At 40.7% G+C, this 22,884-nt stretch overlaps 2 long non-coding RNA genes across 2 annotated transcripts in view; one reads left to right on the top strand and one right to left on the bottom strand.

The window, feature by feature from the left end:
• LOC114016305 (uncharacterized) overlaps nt 1–22,884 on the top strand; it is a 76,258-nt gene that overhangs the window by 37,646 nt on the left and 15,728 nt on the right. Inside the window, exon 8 of the long non-coding RNA XR_008732117.1 lies at nt 6,519–6,708. This is a non-coding gene — a long non-coding RNA (uncharacterized LOC114016305). The remainder of the gene's footprint in view (nt 1–6,518; nt 6,709–22,884) is intronic.
• On the bottom strand, nt 4,824–21,032 carry LOC106631184 (uncharacterized). Its single transcript, XR_008732118.1, has 2 exons — nt 20,935–21,032; nt 4,824–6,786 (listed from the first exon to the last, which is right to left on the bottom strand). It is a non-coding gene; the product is annotated as an uncharacterized LOC106631184 (long non-coding RNA).

The following is a 22,884-nucleotide window of genomic DNA, read 5'->3' as shown; positions in this document are numbered from 1 at the left end:
AGCCATAAGAGGTATTTATTTTTTTTGCTGTAAAAGAAATTATTTTTTAGTGCTTTTAGATCCTTTTTTAGGTTCATAGAAATATCTTCATGTGCTTTTTGATAATATGTAGAATTAGAACTCTTCTGTCTAATTGCAGGCACAGGAACTGTCACTGATAAGCTGCTTGTTTTCTTCTAGCTACAACAAACACTGTCTGGATATTTTTTTTTCCATAATCTTTCCAGCTGACTGGTTCTAAATTCCTATGCAATGACATTCCATGATCACCTGCCAGACTGCTGGTTTGAGGCAGGGTAATGGTAGCACAGATTTCTCAACAAGTTCTGACTTCCTTTCTTGCTGTCACCCATATCTAGCTTAGTAACTTCTGTGTTTTCTAATATTTATATTCTTTAGCAACCATAGAACTGCTACTGTTGCAGACTAGTGCCCCAAGAAGTTCATTGCAGTATGGCCTTTATCTAGGAGTCCCCAGATGGGGTTTTAACAATACAAATGAAATACATTGCTGCTTCTGAATAAGCTTCCTATAGGAAACATTCCTTCTGCTTTCTCAAAGTGGATGCTAATTTAATGGGTTTGAGTTATAGCTGTCAAGCACTCACCAAAATCTTGACAACCAATGTTTTTTTCTTTCATGATTTCTATGCATTTCCGATCTTTTGCTGTCCCTTTATATAGGGTAGTTGTTCTACAGGTTTTTCAGAAAAACTAATTTTTCAGGAAAGTGTGACTACTCACTCACTTAGCCCTTCCCTAAAAACCTCTCTGGAAGACTATTTGCAATCTGTGCCGTTTCACAGGAAGTATTTAGCCATTTGAAGCCTCTTCTCCTATATTTTGTTTTTAAAAAAGAAGAAAAAAAGAGCTATGGATGTAAAGTGAAAATATGCTTAACAATTTCACTACTCTTGCAAATACTTGCTGAAATTGCTAAAAAAACCTGGATGTACAAACATGAATGTTAGTTATTCACTTTTAAAGATGGTCTATTCTTAACATATTTGTCCACACTTCAATACCACTTTCCTGGTATTTAGAAAGGTGGTTTTTTTTATTATTTACTTTGATTAGATCAAAACTAGGTGCCCCTCTGGTTTTGTTATCACAAACAAAATAGACTTTATTAAAGATTATTAAATAGACTTTAATTAGAAACTGCATAATGGGCTTGCTAGCTTAATTGACTAATAGCAGTCTTTGATTTTATTGCATAACTAATACCAAAATACTTCATTTAAAAGTCTCCATTTAAGTTTACCCATATAAATCCAATAAAGCTCAGCAGTCAATCTATAAGAATTTTCTGGGGATACTGCAGAACACACCTTGTCTTAGATTTTTTTTTTTCCCCCTTTCTAATTGAAACTCTCACCACATAATAAAAAGGCAGGTTTTGCATGGAGAAGCAGCGTCTCCTCTTAGATCAGCTGGTATAGGCAGAAGGGGCAAGCTTCCAGGCTGTCTCTTTTGAAGCAGAGGCAGCAAGCTCCAGTCTAGCAGAGGTTAGGACCAACTGTTGGGAGTTGAACAGCTATCCTGGAGGAAGCCATTGATGAGAAATGTGTACTGTGCACTTGCAGAGAACAGTGGGATAATAAAAAGCAGAAAAGGAACATAGTGTCAGGCCACCTTGGCTGAAACAACTCTACTGTTTCCACCTTTCTTGAGTAGAGTCTTGATCCTAAAGCACTTCCATTACTTTCTTAGAAACAATGAGAGCCAGCACAGGAACAGAGGGATTACTGCACTAGAAATAACATCATAACACTGCTCTTACCATCAGATTTCCTTTGTGCACTAAGGCGGCACTCATTGTCTCATCTTTGTTGTATTGGACATGTTTCTAAAAATCCTGTGCTGGCAAGAAGCAGCTTTTCAGGAGGACTGTCACCAAAGCACCTGACAGTAAGGAAGCACAGTGTATGGTGTGGCAGCTCCCTGAAAATACGTTAGAGTGTTTGTACTGCATTTACTTTGTCCTGCTGATGGATTTTCATGATTGTGTTAACCAAGAGCTGACGAAGCTGAACAGTGTTTTGAAATCAGGTGATGGTGTTTCTGGGAATAGGCTTTGAAATCACTAACATAACATGATATGGTTCTGGCTATTTCCAGTCAGTCTCAACAAATGAACTGGAAACCTTTTTGGAAGTTGTTTCACTCTTTCAGTGTTTTACTGTTCATACATATCTTAAAGATAGTATTTACCTTGAAGATAAATGCTAAAGAGGTATTTAGCCTTAGATGGCATCCCCTGGGCAAGATTTGAGAAGATGTCTGTTAGAAACGCTGAGTTGGTGCAGCCTGTGTAGCGTCACCAATCACTAAGTCTGAGTCTCAGGATTTAAGTTTCAGCAATAATCCAGGTGTCAGGGAGAGTACAGATGGAAATGTTTTCTTAACTGGTTTTCAGCCAATGTTGAGCTGTTTTGTGCTGTTTGTTTACTATTGCTTTCTTCAGCCTAGCTTAAGTGTCTTGAAAAGAGAGTGATTCTGCAGTATCCTTGGCAGGCGTTTCGTGGTATAGGTAGCCTTGCTATTCTGTAACTGCTTACCCTGGAGAACTGAAAAAATTATATACTTGACAGTATTAACTGGAGGTCTAAGTGGGTCATGCCATGCAAATATTGCTGATTAACAGTACGAGAGATACTGCTATATTTGCAAAAAGCACTTTAGCATGAGTACTACAAGTACTAGAAAAGTAAGCATTAGAATATATAAGCAATTCTGTACCCAAGTGCAAGCGCTGAGCAAATGCCCACAAGGAAAGGGTTAGCAGAGTAAATAAACAGAGATTAAATATCTATGCTTTCAAAACAGAACTGAAATATAGTACGTTAGATTATTTTTTTTAATTGAAAAAGCTGATCCTCATTGTCAGCTACCAGAGATGTTCTGAGAGTGGATATTACATCTCTAGCTGCTCTGGACTTATGTATGTTACAAGTTCTCAACAAAAATAAGAAGAACCCTTTGCTCTTTTTGCTTTTCCACTGTTATGCCCTGAGTCATGATTCTCTGTTTCTACTCTTTCTCACAAACAGTACTAGCAAGCACTGCTCCTGTTCTGGTAGCATTACTGAGAACCACCCAGTAATCTGTAGCTACCTCTGTAAAGCTTGACAGAGTTACAAAAATGGCACCAATAGCTTGGAAGCTTTGACAGCAAATGATCTGAAGGAAATTTATAAGAAAAGCTCAGGAATGTGGCTGACCTGATCACCAGCAGCACGTTTCCTCTAGGTCATTTGCTGCAGGTGATCAGGTCAGCCAATTTTCTGAGCCTTATTTGAAGTCTAGGAGAGAGGTTTATGGGCAAAATTCTTTCACAATATGATGAGGTTTTAGCATAGATTGTAGTTCTGTAAGAGTCGTTTGTTAAAGATTCAGTGTAAGGAAGAATATGATAATCAGAGATACATATTTAGTGCCAGTTTATCCTTCTGCCTCATGGTAAGGTTCTCTGTAGTATGCAAATGACTCATTCAAAGGCTCATCCATCCCTCAGAGCAGAGTTCTCACTGAGGTCTCTTTTAATGGATGAGGTGAACTTTATGAGTGGTTTTCTCAATGCATATGAGAAAAATGGTGACATGATGTACCTGGTGGTACTTACCAGATATTTTTGTGTGCTTTTGATGTAAAGTGGTGTTATGGAGCTAGGTGGATCGTTCTGCAGATTTTTTTCTTCAGGGGCAGCATCTTTACTTTTCCGCTAGGTTTCCAGTTGTTCCTTATGCTCTCTGTTGACATAGCCATTGCAGTCTGACAATAGCACAGTTACTGACTTATTTGCAACAATTGCCAGTGTATTTTCCTGCTTGCATTAGAATTCAGTTGGTATGTGTTTTCACTTCACTAAAGTCACTATTATTAGCATCTGTTTTCCTAACAGTGTGTGTTACATCTCATGCCGGTCAGGCAGAATGTAAGGATGTCCCAAGATAGCAGGTAATGGAGAAATCTAATGGATTAAATTAATGCCTGCTGTAGTCTGAACAGCTTCAGCTAGAGTTATCTCAGAAATTAACTTGACCCAATATGTGAACAGAACTGTTATTACCCAGAGTACCAGTGATATCCTCTCTTCTACTTCTGTTATTAAAACTATAATACAAACTTGAGTCCTTGTGAGAGCGATCAAGGAGAGATCTGCCCTCACTGCAGTCAATCAGATGTACCCTTCATACATACAACCAGATCCTTGGCTAGTGTTATCAGCCCAGCTGTTTTCGATACATCTGCAGAATCAAACACCATTCTCTAATGTCCTCCAAGAAACCAATGTTACAGTAGGTTTACGCAATGCTTTTGGCACATAATTACACGATTTAATGTGTAATCTGTTGGTTTATGTTGTATATGACAGAATGGAAGCTAAGTGTCCAGACTGCCTTGCAGATGGTATGAGGCTGAGACTAGTTATGATAATATGCTTCTGAAATCAGTAAAAGCAGCAAAATTGTTTGACAACTGGTTAATAGTTAGATGCATGTCACTCCACCCGATTGATCAAATGCCTGATTACTTTTTTCCCCACTCTTTCTTTCTGTTTTTCTTTCCTTTGATTTTAATGGGTTTTGGGGCAAATTCATTTTAGTAATGAAGAGCTTACTAGCACAATATGACAACTTTGTCTTTTACAAATGAAATATATCAGGGAGTCTACTGAAACAACAACAACAAAACCCAAAGACTTTCTGGTGGTCTGAAGCAAATGGCCTTATCTTTCTAATTTTTCCTGAACTATGATTTGTTATCTTGCAATGTTTACTGTTGTATTTCATTTTTTTTTGACAAACTCTGACACAATATTATGTTTAAGGAGTTATTTAATAAAGTAACAACATTTGCTTTTGGGTTACAGAGAAGAAATTTCTGATATTATAGCAGAAAATTTTCATTTCTATGGGAAATCTACTGTATTGTAAAGGTCTTAGTACCAGTATTTTAATGGTTTTCAAATACTAATAGTGACCACTAACACAATCTCAAAGAAAGTGGAAACAGTCTCAGAAGATTTTCTTGCAAATTTTTTCCGGCTTAGCAAAATAGATCTTTTACTTTCATGGTCATTCTACCACGTCCTTCACCGTCTTTACGATTTGGCAACAACGTAGGTGTCAAAACTGATTTGATGTCTCAGCGAGAAGTTATGCCTAAAAGAGAAAGCCATCAAATGAAAAACAATAGACAAAACCCCAATGATTCATTGACACATAATAACAGATGTCCTAACTTTTGAGCCCTATAAATCTCACTCTTCTTAATCTCTTTCCAGGTAAAAATTAGTGTGTTACTTGGGTTGCAAAACTGGGGTGTTAAAAATATTCTACATTAGGACAGCATTTATTTTGCTGTTCAGTGGAAAAAAGGTTAATTAAGTACACGCCATACCATTTTCCTAAACTGGGTCATTCTACAGTCTATTGTGTTGTATATTCAGTATTTTAATAAGCTCCTTTCTATGGCATGTCTACTTTCAGTTAGTGCTGACCATTCCAAGGGAGGTCCTGCAATGTATTTGCTTAAAGCTCTGAAGTATTTTAATATTTTCCGCCAAAAGGGGTCTTCATTTTAAGCTAAACTTCAAACACCACAGCAGTTTAAGCTCAAGAAGAGGAACAAAGATACTGAAGATAACAGATTCTAGCAGTCTCTGAGTCTCTTTTGTGCCCTTTGAAAAATAAGACTACCAGAGAGGCAGCTTTTCCCCCCAAGGCATTTCCCTGATTTTTTCCAAATGTTGCTTCATTGGAGCCAAACGGTCAGAGCCATCTAAGAATCCTGCTACAGATGCACAGATTTTTTTGTTGTTGTTGTTCATTTCCAACATGTTTAGTTGCATTCCTGAAGCTGTAACTGAGATAAAGCATGTAAAAGCTTTGTTTATAGACTTCTCCACAGCTCGACCTCAACAGATTTTCCTTCAAGATGCATTAGAAAGAAAATGTTCCCAAGTGTTACTGTTGCTGGTTGCTTTGTGTTATAAACAGTTAATCTGGTTCATTGAAACATTCCTTAGTAGGCAAGGAAACACACTTTCAGCATACCCTTGCACAAGATTTGGCAGGAATTCAACGAATTAGAATTCAACTGCTGAAGCACAGCCAGCTTGGACTGCTTTGGATATCTATATTTCACTTATCCCGCTATCCACTTTATTACTCCCTACACTCAACTAAAGCTGAAAAGAAAATAGGGAAAATGGAAGGAACGGAGGAGTCAACAGTTCTGTAAGACTAAAAGTGATAGTCAGGAACAGCTATGATAAAAATTAAAATTGTATATACTTAAACCAAATTGAAGCCCATGTGTGTGCTGTACAAATACCAAGCTTTCCATCTGAGGTTCTCAATCATATATACAAATGAGTTGACTTAACATATGAGTTCATGATGTACTACATACCTATTTACAAAGGTGCTTCAGATATAATTTTTAGGCATGAGTAAGTAGTGTGTGCTTTCTTTATGTCTCTTCTGAACCCTTCTCTTTTCTTTCTCCAGGTTCCGTTGCTCCTGTCTTTGTAGCCTCTGTTGAGAAGTTTGCCCGGATTTTTGCTTAAGCCATTTATGCCTGTCTTTGCTGGGATAGCCATTGTATGGATGGTTCTCTACAGGATCCTGACTTTTGTTGCCAGACCTACATAACACCGTTGTTATGCTGGGAAACACACTTCTGTTCTTGCTTCCAAAGGTATGGTTAAGAAAAACTGTTCTTCCATGATTAGGCCAGCAGTAACAGGGACCAGTAGGAAATTCACATTGGTCATTACTGAAACACAGTTTGAGAAACACAGAAAAACAATCTAAGCTTTCTGGTCATAACGAGCTGGTTTTCTTCTTTTGTAACAACACATCAATTGGCTGCTGTAGCAGGTGATACCATATTAAAGGAACAAGAAAGAAAAATGAGCTGAAACCTTTCTGCCCATGAGCTATGTAATATTAAACCCAGTTTCCTAGTATGCCATGGGTCAATGTTTCCAACATGTAAGCATGAGTCAGTTGGTTTCAACATCATCTTGGTACAGAAAAAAAACCCAAAAACAACCACCAACAAAGCAGACAACCAGGATAACACATAATGCTTGATTAGTGAAATGTAGTGATTTCATGATTATTTTTCCATTTGAGGAAACCCATGAAGGCAACTATAGTATCCACACGCTCCTCTCCAAGTCTATTTTACATGTAGATGCAGATCCACATAATGGCTAATCCAGGTGTATGCCTTTGTATATGACCGATCGATGTGTGCACAGTCAATGCATAGTGTACATGTAGTCAGTGTCTATTTAATCATAAGAGTACGCCTAGTGCGATGTCTTTCCACTTGAAATATATGTTCCAGTTCAGAAATTTTAGCCTTATTAAAGACATAATAATATTAAAGCATATTGTCCAGGGGACTCGAAAGCTAAGTCTCCATCCCAGGCTTTATTCTTGTCAGTGACTGATGAATCAGTGAGCAAGACCCTGTCGGAATACTGCTGAACCTAGAGAGGTGGACACCATCATCATGGGTGGGATTGGGATGCCCTTAGCAGAGATCTACTTGGTACTGGATTGTATTAGGATTCCCAGAATCAGGAGAGACATAAGATTTAATAATGTGCTAGCAACTTTTCTGGACTGTGTCTTTCTTACTGGGATCTGGAAGGAGCTGGCACCTCCCCTGTGTAAAACACCAGCCAGCCCCACAGCAACACCTGCCAGGTTTGGCATTGCAAGGCTGAGCTGGGCAGCCAGGTTCACTGGCCCCTGACAGTGACCAGCATAAGCATCAGTAGCTGGTCCCCACTTTTTAGGTGCTTCCATCTCTGTCTCTTGTTCTGTACCCCCACTCCTTTCTTTTGCTCTGCAACACTGCTGAAACAGCTCTTTTCTCAGGTCCTAGCGAGAAAGACTCGTCTTCGTGCACATTTGGGAGAGTCCTAAATGGATTCTTGGCTCTCAGGAGGTATCAAAAGATATTCACACTTGAAAGTTACAAGAGACATTTTAACAGAATCCCTTACTTTTATTTTTCCTTTTCTAGACTACCTTTGCACCCCAAGCCTGGAAACTTGTTCTAAAAGTAAACGCTCTCACCTGTATGCCCAGTTGGGGCATAGATGGTTTGCTCTGGTTTAAACTGCAGGACTGCCCAAACTGTGCAAGTGAAAAAAGTGTCTTTCCTTAACTTTTAATTAGTTTCTCTCATTCATCTCTCCTCACTATCATTACAAAGCATTCTGGAGAGGGTGAGGGAGATTCTACTCCAGGGGTAAAGAGCTTTCCTTTCCTTTTTGGCCTCAGGCATCCATTTTAAACAAGGCTCCTATTGCAAGACAGTGGCAGAGACTGATACCAAACATAAAATTTCCCAGAGAGACTATTAAATCCAGGCTGACCTGATTTTAATAGCATATAATACTTCCATGGATTGCAAGTAGGTAAACAAGCTTTGAAAAATACCTTGCATAAATGGACTTTGAAACAGAAAAGACTGATAAAGAGTCAGAAAGGATGCAGAGGCTATTTTCTGGAGGGGAAAATAAAAGAAGAAGAAGAAAAAAAAAAGGAACATCTTGTAGAGTACCGTTTTACTGAGTTAGAAGCTTTTTGAATCACTAACATGCCATTTCTTGTCCTGGACAGCTTTGCTGTAAGATGCTATTGGAAAAGCTTTTTAAAAACCTTGGCATCATTTCTTGTTGGGATCAACTAGGAAAAAATGGACTTGAAAAATCACATAAGTGTTTTTTCAAACAGTGGAAAGTTTGCTTTAGGTTTAGTCCTCTTTCAGATGAGACATGTGCCAACAGCTGCTAAAATTGAGATACTCCATATTACTCTTTTGTAGATTCTACATGATAAATACAGGAGGGAAATGGGAGTGCTTTTTCTAATAAATTATATTTGGGATAACAATGTAAACTTCAGAACAACAAAGTTCAAGAAATGGCAGTAGAGCAGTGTTTTATAAGTAACTTTTTCCTTTGAGAATTACTCATTAGTCTTGAGTCCAGTATTGTTGGTGACATGCCTAAAAGTGGCTGATGTTCCGAGCGGGAAGTAACCGACCCATAATTTTATGTATTATTCTTTAACCCTTTTACGTAAATCTTACCTTGCTTAGACAGCTACTTACTCCTTAAAGAGTAGTCTGTGTGGCACTTGCTCCTGACACTGTGGCCAACCCTGGAGTGTCAGTGTTTTGGTTCAGTGAAAGCTCAATGGAGAGATATTGAGAGAGACCTACAGAGTCTTTAGCAGTCCTGGGTGTAGTGCTTGCCCCCGGGAACAGTGCTGCTGTGCATGTCTGCTACAGTTAGTGAGCTGCCCAGTGGTCATTGTGCTGTATCCAGTGCTGCAACCTGCACAGTCTCTGCTCAGTACTCCTGTGATGTTTTGTTGTGAGCAGACCATATATCCACTTTATGTTGCAAAAGAATTGCTCCATGCCCAAAAGCATAGATTATATCTACTTTCCCACTTTTCTACCTATGCATATTTACATGCTTGTCTACTCATGTATGCTATAGGCCATCAGTTTTGCATCAGTGCTGCTGTTCCACAGACTCCTACTGGGACACTGTACTGCTGTAGTTTTTGTAAAGGATGTAATGCTTCAGAATTGGTGGGTTACTCATAGTGTGGGATTTTTTACAAATTCCAGCTCTTGAGTCTTTTCTTACCTTTACAGCACTCATTGTAAGCCAATTGTTTTAAAAGTTTTACAAGTTGTGAGCATCTTATGCAGTAGCTGAAGTCTTGTGAGTATATATTTAATGTGAGTATATATATTTAACTAAAAAGTTCCTCAAAGAATATCTAATGTTTAGGGGATTTCATTTCTGCTCAGCTGCAGCATGTGAATATTCAGTCTATTATTTCATTCCCAGCGCATTTAGTAATTGTCACACCTTGGCACCTTCTTTTTTGACCTCTCCTTTTTTTCAGGTAGAAGTCTTGTGATGTTTAAGACAATGATTTTCTCTCTGGATCTGGTTCAATTGACATGGGGTCCCTTGGCAGGCAGCTGAGGTCTTGCCTTCCATTAATAATTGTACCTGGTGATATGGCAAAGGTTAGAATGTCTGATTTGTATCTTCTGTCACAGCAGAAGCTCTGCCTGATATTGCAGATTCTGCAGGTATATGAAGTAGGTAGGCTTATTTGATCAGGTCGAGTGACCTGTTATTTACGGCATGCTGCTCAGTGGTTTTGGGATGACGCCAGCTTTGGAGAAGAGGTTGTGATGCTTTTGCTGCTGGTTTCAATGTCTCTTCTTTGCAGCTCTGCCTGGGCTTGACCACCTTCCATGTTATGAATCCTGTGCTTGAACAGGCTGGGATGGACCAACTGATAGACACAGAGGGGTCTGCTTCTAAACTCAATCTACTGTCCTGGAGATTCTCTCCTTAAAATTATAGATGCTTTTCAGAGACATCTTCTTTGGGAGAGAATGGAGACTTTCTGATTACTATTCTCATCCACTTTCTATTTCAAATGAAATCTGGTCCTTAATTCCATCTTCAAGCCTGTGTTTTGCCCTGCCCTGCTGGCCAGCTACAATTGATATTCTGTATATTAGCCATAATATGTTTTAAACAATGTCATGACTTGATTTTCTGAGTTTTCTTATTGGCAACTGCATTTTCTGTTTAGCCTCAAAATGAAGCTAATTCTTCTATGCAATTTTTGAGTCTAATACTGCTGCTTTATCGGTGCTCCTGAGATTACACGTCAGCTGCAATCAACTGCCCGTTGTTTATACACCCTGGCTGCAGGAATGGCAGCTGGCTTCTGCAGCCTGTGCACAAGTGAGCTGAGTATCTTTGCAAGCATTAGTCACACCATGAACAGCCTCCCCTTTATTACCATTGCTTCCTAACATGAATTACTATTTTCTTTTCTTGAGGTAGCCGTGGTAACACATCCCAGAACTGCTGTTTCTCATAACTCTTACATCATTGCCTCTCAGCTGCATATTTATCTTCCTGTGAGGCATGATGTGTCCATAGAATATTTCCTGAACGTTGATACATGTGTCCTCAGTTTGTGTCCCTCTTTTCCACTGGATCTCTTTTAGCTTTAGCCTGTGCACATGTTCCATCTCAGCAGTCCTTGCTGGGAAAAGGAGAAGGTGCACCACAAATTGCATTTAAACAAGCCCAGGGACAGAAGCTAAATGCTATAAAATGTCAGTAATGGGTTTAGCCATATGCGCATTCTTTTTCACCCTACTGGGATTATGTTTACTGCTGAAGGAAGAGGGAGAGGGCTAGGGAAATTCCATCTGTCATTGAAACATACTTCTCTACTGACGTAGTTAGTAGCACTGTATCAGGTGGCGTGCAGTGCATTGAGCAGATTTAAAGAGTTCAGCTGAGGCCATCTATTGATTATATAGTAAATCCAACTTTAGAACTTCTAAATTTGTATCAGCGAGGTTCTGGCTGCATGGTGCAGCACAGCAATCCAGCGTAAACTCTCCCTGCCAAATCAGCTTTTTTTAAAAGCTGTAGGTTCAAGCTTAAGATTGTGCTAGCATGCTTTATGTCAGATCAAGTATTGCTTATTCTGACAAAACCAACATAAAAAGCACTCTGTGGTGTGTGCTCTGGCTAATCTGCCCAAAATACCACGGCCTGATTCAGATCAAATTACCACTGGGTGATCATGCGGGGCCCTGGCATTATTGGCTGCGGACCTGCAGTGACAAACAGTAGGTAGTAAAGAGTAGCAGTAAGCACTCTTGAGCTTTTGGCAGAGCTCACATGGTGTGGCTATTCAGTCTGCCCGAGCCATGGCCAATGCCATGTAGGGAAGCTGGAGAATCACAAGAACCTTTGAGGCCACTGAAATTAGCATCTTTCTTCTTCAGCCTTAGACAGCAAACTGTTTTGGCTCTGGCCTCTGTGGGAAGTGGTTCCCACTTGTTCCTTGCTGTTTCTGTAAGTTTGTTTCCAGCATTTGAAGACCAGTCCGCCCCAAGTCATGAGAATTCCCACTGTTGCTGAGCTTTTCCCCAGCAGCACTTACAAACATGTGAGGAGCAGACCACAGTTAATGTGAGATTATTACACAGCCCATAGGTGCAGTGTAGTGTGAAGAGTATTTCAATACAGGATAGAGGAGATAATACAGTTTAGGCATCCCTATTTCTCATCCCCACGTTACAGAGTTCCATTTTGACTCTGTGTGCTGCTGGATCTGCTACCAAAAAAAACCAAATACATTTTCCCATGGTAACTGTCCCCTGACCATGTCCTTTAAGGAAAAGGGTTGGTTAAAACTAACCCCCAGAGCAGCTCAGTTTAAAAAAAATAAAAAAAAAAAAAACAAGCAGAAAAAACCAAAACCCTACAACATATTCTGTGTTGAAAATTCCAGTTTGCACAGGCTAGCAGTCATTATCAGATGTTAGTGACAGGAGTTAAAATCTCAGTGCCATTGTGGAATGAGAATTTAGGCACTGTCCATTCTCTGTGGGCTCCTCTGTTTATCAGCCTCCTTTCCACCTTCCAGTTGGGAACAGATATTTAAATCCACAGGACGTAGCCACCCTGTTCTGTTAATCTTACAAAACCCTAAACTATAGTTTAGGCTATACATTAGTAACTATTTGCACACTGCTTGTAATTTGTTGAGGACATTCAAACTGATTTGGATTATTTCTTAAGCTGAGATAGCTGTTTGGTTACTCTCATGCAGTTCAGATGCAGTGGGGCAGTGTCAGAGTGGGTCTACTGGGTGACTCCCACTGTCTGTAGGCAAAGGTCGGTATTGGAAAGCTGCTTTACATCCCAGCTACATATTCAGCTGAGATCTGTCTTCACAGAGCCATGTCCTTCTTTTTCTGTTGGCACTCCAAGGAACAGAGCTCTGTCCGGTGGCTGTCTTGATGCATGACTCAGAGGTTCAGAAAGGATGGTCTTTGAGTTTGAGAGCTGCTCTTGCATTAAGAGAACAATTGCACAAGCAATGGATACGATTAATTTTGTTTTATTTATTTAATTTGTTTCAAGCTCTTCTGAGCTTTTTCTTTGCCTTTGCTTTGAATCCATAATTTTTCTGCCCGCTGTGAAGCACGGGGACTTTCTGTGTTGGATCTACCAATACAAACCACAAAGAAACTGACTGGGACACAAGTGCCTTATTTGCCAGTAAAGCCTTGAATCCCTGTGAGGCAGGTAAAACCTAGATCCCAAGCGAAGTAAAGAGGCTGTTTAATTCTCCCGAGCTGTTTGCTGGTGCCTCATCCTTGCTGCGTTCAGTGCTGCAGGGCACAGTGCAGGCCTGGAACACCCAGGTTTCTTCCGGCAAAGTCTAAGCCAAAGCATGTTTCTGGGCTTTGCTTCAGCCACTGAATTCCCACTTTTCAGAATAAAGGAACTACTTGGTTTGTTTATCAGGCCTGGCCTACAGTCGAAAGGTGGTGAGTAGAAAGTGGGGTAGAAGCGATTCAACTAAAGAGACCAAAATAAGGGGCTTATCTGAGATACTCTTGAGTTTAATTTCTCTGCTTACCTGCTATTGTGATTTTTGGGTCAGGGAGGACTCTCAGACAGCCCCCAGGTCTTGATATCCCACAGTGCTCTGTCTTGTATTGTGGTGAGTGATTACACGGACTCCATTCCGTGCTCAGTCAGAATCCCCTTATTGCCCAAGTGAATGCCTTCTGTGCTAACCCAATGGCTACCAGAGCCAATCAGCTTTGGATTCGTGGCTTTGCGGATGCCGGTAATACTGCTTGCCAAACACGTTCATGGTTCCTGTTTTCCAGGATCTTTTGCAGCTGCACGTGTGTTAACGAGCTCACAGTTCTGGGTTCACAAAACCACCACGACCCTTGGCTGGCCCGTGCCGTGTCCAGCTAATCTCTAATGTAAATTTCCCATGTGAACAGCAAAGGGAGGAACAGGGTGTAGCACCGTTCTGTCTCGAGCTATACCGTCTCCCACATCTCCCACTTTTTGGTTTAGCCCGGCACTGTTGACAATAATAGCTGCCATGATTCAGGTTCAGCCTTCTGTAGTGTTCTCATCAAGGCCCACACAAACTGCAACACTAAAACCAGACATACAAACACAAAACCACCCAACACTACAAAAATCCACATTTGTTAATTCAAACCCCAAAACCATGTCTTTGGGTTTAATCATTTCAAATTGTGACTTAGATCATCCGTTACATTTTTTGCATCACTTTTTACAGATTCAAAAGCTGATCTTGGAACTGTGAATGGAATAATTGAATATCCCCTTCTAAGGCTAAATCAAAAGCACCTTGTTAAGTGCTGCTTGACTCAACTCCAGTCATTTATTGTTTTATTCCATTTTAGTGCTGTAATACAGAGCCTGGTATGAATATGTTCCCAGTCACAAAGCAATTTCATTTGAGTTTGCATGACATTTTGTCCATCTCCTGTCCATATTACAGCTGCTTCTACAGCCTCAAGTCTCACTAGTGTTTGCTCATCTTTTTTTTTCCTGGACCTCTAATTCCTGTGTGACGTTTGCTAGAGCCTCCCCTACTTCATGTGCTGTTTGTACAGATTCTGCTAAGGCAGCAGTAGCCACCGAGGCAGCAATGAGGATTATGACTACTGAAATTATACAAAAAATCAATCATGTTAAAAATCTTTTCTGTCATTTACTAATTTTATCCACCTCCTTCCGAAGTATCCTTGAAAAGCGGCCTATGCTACCTTCCCATTCCCTCCTGAGATTGACAGGAACCCAAATCTCTGCCTGTCATCTTAAAGGCACCACATAAGAGATATTATTCATTGTGATATTTTGATATGTAAAACAGCTAGCATAAATAGGATTAGTACTCATTACACAAAACTAAGCATTACAATTTGTGATATTCAGATTAGATGCTAATAAAAAGATGCTAATGGATGTGAAGTGCATACCATAACCTGATGGGTGTGAAGAAGGGTCAAATTATCCTGGGAATGCTTGCTATTGGTCAACAACTGAGAAACACTTCTTTCAAAAAAGGGTAAAGCCATATGCCATAAAGGTTCATGCGTGGGTGATGTGGTCACATTCTATCTTAAGCTAAGAAGTGGCCCTGATGTTCCCCTATTATGCCAAACAAGACAGTGATTAGTGTTAATGAAAAAGGGGACTGAATGATTTCCATCCCATAACGTGCATTTAGGTCCCCAGTCAGTAAATTCTGCCTGCTGACCTGCAATTGTACAATTTCCAATTCTTGGGGACTGCAATCGACGTGATTTCCAAGCCACCATATGTATATCCTGTAATTTGTGTAATGTGCATCTGGATAATTTGAGGCTTCATATCCCAATGTGTTATATACAGAATTATTAGATTCTCGTAATCCTGGGATGGTGACAATGGTAAAATTAATTCCTTTTTCTTGTTTCACTGCTGTCATATGATATTGAGGTCGCATGCTTACACAAGGTCCATTGTCATTGTTGGTAGTGGTACATATTGGTGGCAAAACTGTTATGTGACATGTGGGTGTAGATTGATTTACTTGCATCCAGTTTTCTTTCTGTGTGGATGGTGGGACCCAAGCACTGCCTGACCACAACATATCATTATTGTCAATTGAAGGGATGCATCCCATCATGTCAGGGGTCGAAATAGTCGCAGATCAATGATATGAGCCCAGTAAATTTGTGCTTGGGTTATAGGTATACTCATGATTAATTGGGTATCGGTATTAATTATAGGTTATATAGGTTAAGATCAATGTACACAAAAACATAAATCTGCAAACATCACCACATCTATTCCCTGCTGCATTGAGTGTTTAGAAATGATTCATGATTCACTCCGATGGCCTGTTGGTTTTCAGCTCCTGTACTGGGCCAGAATTCTCCCATGTCTGTGATTTCTTTGTCATTAAGTAAAGCTTTGCAATTTTTGCTGATAACCAGCAGAGACCTGTGGGAAGAAGAACACACACATACCCTCTTCCTCATGTTATTAATTCTACAGGACCTGTCTATTGTGATTCTCCAAATTCTTTATATATATCATGCTTTTTGTTGAGCCGCAAATGGAGGGACCATTCCAAATTGCCAGTCAGCTGCTGTTGTAAATAACTGATGGTCAGAACAATTAAAAAAAGTAAGTAGATATAATGCTTTGTCTAACTGTTCCTGTGGGGTAACACTGCCCATAGGATTCCCCCTTTTTTGTTTGTTTAACATAGCTTTGAGAGTCCCATGGACACGTTCAATAATGGCTTGTCCAGTAGGAGAATGCAGTATACCTGTAACATGTTGTATAACACAGTCTTGTAGGAAGATAGAAATTTTCTGTGAAACATAATCAGGATCATTATCAGTTTTAATTGTTTTTGGAATGCCTATAGCGGCAAAACATCTTAACCAGCAGCGTTTCACATCACATGCCTTTTCTCCCATGTGTGCAGTGGCTACCAGAAACCCTGAGAAAGTAGCCACGCTAACATGTACATAACGCAGTCGACCAAATGTCGATATATGAGTAACATCGCTCTGCCACAATTCATTATCTTGTAAACCACAAGGGTTCACTCCTGTGTATGATGATACCTGTGTGATACGTTGACAGTCAGGGCATGCACAGGCAATTTCTATGGCTTGCTCTCGGAACAGAGCAAATCGTTTATGCAAGGAAGAGACATTTTGATGAAAGAAGTCGTGAGGTAATTGGGCTTGCTCAAAACTGCGTGGCAGTACTGCTGTCATTGGTAATTTGTCTGCCATAGCATTTCCTTCAGTTACTGGTCCTGGTAGAGTAGTACATGACCATATATGCATTATAAAATATAAATGTACACGATTTTTAAGTAGTGTAGCTGATTTCAATAGCAAGGAAAAAAGTTGTTTGTTAGTTACCTCTTTTATCATTGCATCTTCAATGCGTTGAACAATACCTACAACATATGCAGAACCTGCAACGACATTGAGTGGTTCGGTCAAAAACATTCAAAGGTGTGCAAGGCCGCTGATAGTTCAACAATTTGTGTGGATCCTTCAACGATTAAAATAGATGATTGCCAATCTGACAAATCTGTTTGTTTCCACACAATGACAGCTTTGTGTGTTTTCCCTGACCCGTCCTGAAACACTGTGCATGCTCCTTTAATGGGAACACAAACACATCGGTTCCTTGGCTGCAACACAATTTCAGAGAGGGAATGTAACAGCTTATGTTATAGAAGAGTGTAACATATCTCATTTAAATAATCGGTTAGAGCGGTTTGTAACAATAAGGATTTCTTATTTAATACCACAAAGTCATCTTTAGCCAGCGGCAGATAAATAGCATTAGGATCATGTCCTGTCAATTGCTGATGATTCCAACCTTGTGTTATTAAGGACACTATCACGTCTGGTTTTGTAGTTAATGTTTTCATGGTTGTATGAGACAAAAAGATCCATTCCAGAGTCTTCGACTCCTGCACGTTAGCACACCATTGATCTAAAAGGACATAGGGTCAGAAAGAAGCATAAATTATATGCAATTCTATTGGTAACTTGACATTAATTCTGGAGGTAAAGGTAGCTGTGATTTTATCCAAAACTTTCTGCAAGGCAATTTTCGTTTCTGGTGTCAATCTTCAGGAAGATAAATTTGAGTCTCCTTTCAACAAGGTAAACAGAGGGGACAAATCTTCAGTTGTGATGTCCAAAAGAGGTTGTACCCAATTAATTGTTCCTAGTGATTTTTATAGATCATGAAGAGTGGTAACCTGCTCAACAACACGCAATGGCTGTGGGAACACATATGAAGTAAAGAGTCTCTATGTAGATACTTCCAAAACTGCTCTGTCTGCACCTTTTCCAGGCCTATTTGTAACCTGAAGCTTTTTAATGATGATTCTGATTTAACAAAAGCAATGAACAGCACATTTTGTGTTTCAGAAACAAGGAGGATGTCATCCATATAGTGATATAAGTAAATCTGCTGGAAAGATTGCTGCACTTCTTTTAACACTGCATCCACGACTATCTGGCAAATCGTGGGGCTAGTCATCATACCTTGCGGTAGAATGACCCAACAGTATCATTGCATAGGTTTGCTGTTATTAATTGAAGGCCACAGAAAATGCAAAATGGGCACAATCATCAGGGTATAAAAAGACCAGTCCTTTAAATCAATAACAAAAAAAAGGCTAATCTTCTGGAATCACAGTTGGGTTAGGAACACAAGGCTGTAATGGCCCCGCTGGGCTCATTACTGCATTTACAGCTCACAAATCTTGTAATAGTCTCCACTTACCAGATTTTTTTGGAATGACGAATACAGGGGTGTTCCATGGACTAGTAGATGGTACTATGTGACCTAATGCCAGCTGCTCCTGAACTAACTTTTGCACCCATTCCAGCCGCTCTCTCTTCAACAGCCACTGATCTACCCAAACAGGCCTGTCCATTAGCCAGGTGAGCTTGAGTCACGGCTGGACATCAGTGACTCTTTGTGAAAATTTGTTGTTAATATGACATTCCACTGTGATAATAAATCTTGTCCCCAAAGATTACAAGGTACTGCAAGGACATACGGTTTTAATACAGCTTGTTTTTTATCAGGGCCTTCCACTAACAGGGTTTGCACGCTTTGCAGCGAATCTGTAATCCTCCAACCCCTGACCACCACAGATGCTTGCATTAAAGGCCAGGTTGCTGGCCATTCATGTTGATTAAGAATAGAAACGTTGGCACCAGTATCCGCCAGTCCTGTAAAAGGTTCACCATTGATGATGATCATCATCAACATGGGTTGCTCTGGTAATACCTTCTGCATCCAGAAAATCCTAGGTGCCCATGTACTACTGAACACTCCTTCTTGCCTTTGTTTATTGTCTGCCGCGATGGCTGGTACGGTGATAAAATCAACTGTGTAATATGTTCCCCTTTTGGGATAGTACAGGGAGGATTTGCAGTCCAGACCATTATTTTAATCTCTCCATTAAAATCGGAATCAGTAACTCCAGGTAATACAAAAAGTCCCGACTTGGTGGTTGAAGAACATCCAATTAATAGACCACATACACTGTGAGTCAGGGGGCCACATAGCCCAGTGTTTATAAGGTTTACTGATCCATCTGATATTGTAACTTGTTGTTACTGATCCATCTGATATTGTTGTCTCTGTGGCCAAACCCAGGCCGGCACTGCAGGTTGTGCTGTGTCGGAGGGAATGAACAGTTTTATGCTGGAGTTCACCATGCTTTGGTCCTAGGTCAGGTACACTTACTGTTGTTGAAGGACCCTGTTGTGCATTTTTGAGGCACCAGGTCTCACTCCTCGCTTCCCATTTCCCTGGATTGGATTTCCTTGCTTATCAAATTTTGAGCGACATTGGTTTCCCCAGTGATACCCTTTTCTGCACTTCAGGCACAGCTGCATAGGTGGTTGTTTCATATTTTGCCTCTGTTTTCTATTCTGGGGACAATCCTGCTTCTTATGCCCCACTTGATCACATTGAAAGCATTTAAGCACAGCCCATGCCACTACCATCTGCTGAGCTAAAGCAGTGATGAGCATTTTTGCTTTATATTGTTCCAATCTGACATTCTGACAAGCCTTTATAAGATCAGCTATTGTTTTTTGCTGAATTACATACAGGATCAATTGCTCTCTTACAGTCCTCATTTGCATTTTCAATTGCAAGCGGAAATAGCAACATCTCAGCAGCTTCTTCGTGTTCAACTTGCGTCATAATAGCAGTTTGTAACTGACCTAGGAACTGAACGTAAGGTTCCTGAGATCCCTGTAGAATTGATGTAAAAGATGCATCTTGTCGGCCACAATCTGGCACCTTTTGAAGGCCTTGACAAGTAAATCTGCGACTTGTGTAAGTACTGCTCTTGGCAGTGCAGCTTGTGCTCCCCCCATGGCGTAGTTGCCTTGGCCTAGCAACTCATTTTCTCCAATACCTACTCCAGCAGCAGTATCATCCGTAACCTGTGCAGTCACAAGTTCCTTATACTCTGATGTCCAGGCAGTATATTGTGTAGCTTATAGAACCATTCTAAGCATCGATTGCCAATCAGAAGGGGTCATGACATAAGATTCTCCTATAGCTTGTATAAGGTTTATAGTAAATGAAGTCTGGAGACCATATTTTCGTATCGATTTCCAAACTTCCTTAATAACCTCGTATGGTCAGTGAGCATACTCTGGGGCTCGGTTAGGTTTCTATATTACAGGTATAGTTTGGAGGATAGAAACATCTCCTTTGCAGAGTGCTTTGATCCTACATTTATCTACCAATCCGTTCCACTGTCCAACAACATTCAATGGTCCTGTACTTTCAGAGGTGGTGTAGAAGCAAAATGTGGGGATCTAATAAGTGACATGCATGATACTGATTTCTTTCGCTGTGCCTGCAAAATTTCATCTGCTGTAGGGGTGGTGGCTGCCATAACCTTTACTGGAGTTAGTGGCGGGTATAAATCAGGTTCATCCTCAGGGTCTATGTCCCTGGGATCAAAAGGATCGTTAGGTTCTGGCGAATCTACCTCCCGCGCTCCCTGTGTCAGGTTAGGAATGTCACTGTACACAGGATGTAATATTTCAAAAGACTGCAGCTCTGCCTGTTCCTGCTTCTGAGAGAATGGAGGAGGAGGAGGAGCAGATGCTTGCAAGGTATCTTCTGCGGGTCTTGGAGCATTTAAAGCTGTATACACTCTTCCTAGCAATAATGATTTCCTCAGGGACTTTGAGCTGCAAGTCCTTTCTCGTTTGCAATTCCTCCCCCACCTTTGCCCACAAAGAGCTATCACATGAGCCTGAAGAGCAATAGTCTCTTATCCACACCTGCAATCTAACCAACTTTAAGGCCGATACCGCAAAGCCTTGTTCTTTCAAAATTCTCTGCAAAATCTCTTGGTGGAGCCTTTGCTCCTTTGTAGCTGACTGACCCATCTTGTAATTGCTGCAGCTGCTCACCTCAGTCGTCCAGTAAAGGGTGATGCGTCTCGAGAGCACACGCATGCGTATGTCTCCTCCATCTCAGCTGCAGGTCCACCACTAGCAACGAGTTTCAGTTCCGAATGTCTTCAGGTCCCTGTTTGGGTGCCATTTGTGGTGAGTGATTACACGGACTCCATTCCGTGCTCAGTCAGAATCCCCTTATTGCCCAAGTGAATGCCTTCTGTGCTAACCCAATGGCTACCAGAGCCAATCAGCTTTGGATTCGTGGCTTTGCGGATGCCGGTAATACTGCTTGCCAAACACGTTCATGGTTCCTGTTTTCCAGGATCTTTTGCAGCTGCACGTGTGTTAACGAGCTCACAGTTCTGGGTTCACAAAACCACCACGACCCTTGGCTGGCCCGTGCCGTGTCCAGCTAATCTCTAATGTAAATTTCCCATGTGAACAGCAAAGGGAGGAACAGGGTGTAGCACCGTTCTGTCTCGAGCTATACCGTCTCCCACATTGTATGAGGCTGTCACTCTCTTTTAATGATCATATCACTTAACAACCTCCTGGATAGCTCCAGGGGACAATTTGGAGTACACGGATTATACCATATTAAAGCGCATCTGTACTATTAAGATGCCTGTCATGGGTGACAGGCAAAATCAGAAAGCAGAAGAAAAATATTGGTCAGAAGGGCTTCGCTTAAGCAACTTGTGTCACTACTGAGTTTGTGCAGCTGATCTTTTCTACTGCTGTCTGCCTTTTGGCCATTTGGAGAGTTAAACAATAGACAGTGGTACAGTGCAGAGGTATGTTATATCTTCTTGAACTGCTCTAACAGTAGCCACATTGTAAAATGGAGCCCTCCTTCCAGTTCAGCTGGTTTTAAAAAAATAGATATAGATATATATTAAAGAGCTTTAATTGTGAGAAAGACATGCCAAGAAAAGTCAGGGTTGATGCAGCCTTTAAAGGTACCAGATAAAAGTGGGATTAACCATCACTGATGCTGGAGTCCTCAGTCTGGGTCACACAGGAGGTGGAATCCTGGAGGTCTTCTCTAGCTGGCTGAAAGGATGACAAAAGGTGGTCTTGACCCCGGTGACTCCTGAATTTTGCCCCATGTATGGTGCCTTGTTTTATGTGGAATGCTTCAGCAGCGTAGCTACAGACTCTTCTCTGCTAAGCAGAGCCCAACACAAAACCTGCCTGCGAACAGTTGTGCACCCAAGTGCTGCCCCTCAGCCTGCCCTGGGTAGGGGTCTCAGGCTACGCCTCGGGCAGCCCTGCGTGAGCCAGCAGGCTGCCATTAATAGCCCCTCGGACTGCAGCACAAAGCACACATGGATGTTTTCCATGTTGATTGCTAACCTTAAAGCATCATAATCATAACCTGTTCTGAAAACATAAGTGATTGCACTGACTGGGCCCTGGGTGTTGAGCTATTCCTGCCAGGCACCCAGGTTTTAAGGGCATAAATAGAAGACCACACTTTTCCCTAAAAAATGACCTGAAATATCCTTTGATAAAACCTTTGGAAAATTTATGTGCAATATTTCATTGTTTATGTTGACAGCAAGAAAAAGAGGTATCCTCAAGTTCTGACTAAACATGAAAGATGAAATTGCATGCAAAAAAAAGGATGTGGGAAAGGAGCTTTTCATAACAAAATCCTTTTTCAATACTACCTATTTATGGTATTTTGGGCCAATTTCATGAAGTACCATGGTTAGTGTTTAGGTTATTGAAAGCAACAGATTTGTGGGAAATAGTAACTATTGGGGAGATCTTTTGGAAAGAGGGAAACTCCTCAGAATGGGTTAATATAGATGTTACCCAATTCACTACTATAGAGGTATGTTTAGAATCCATATTTTCTGAGCACGTCACATCATAAGGTTCTTGTTCTTCTTTTGTATTTATGCATATAGCCTCACATTTTTTTCCCTTATCGGCTTTCTCATAGTTACTTTCCAT

This window comes from Falco cherrug, chromosome 1 (genome assembly GCF_023634085.1).
Source record: "Falco cherrug isolate bFalChe1 chromosome 1, bFalChe1.pri, whole genome shotgun sequence".
In the NCBI taxonomy this organism is placed as follows: Eukaryota; Metazoa; Chordata; class Aves; order Falconiformes; family Falconidae; genus Falco; species Falco cherrug.
This window is presented reverse-complemented; position numbering and strand designations above follow the sequence as displayed.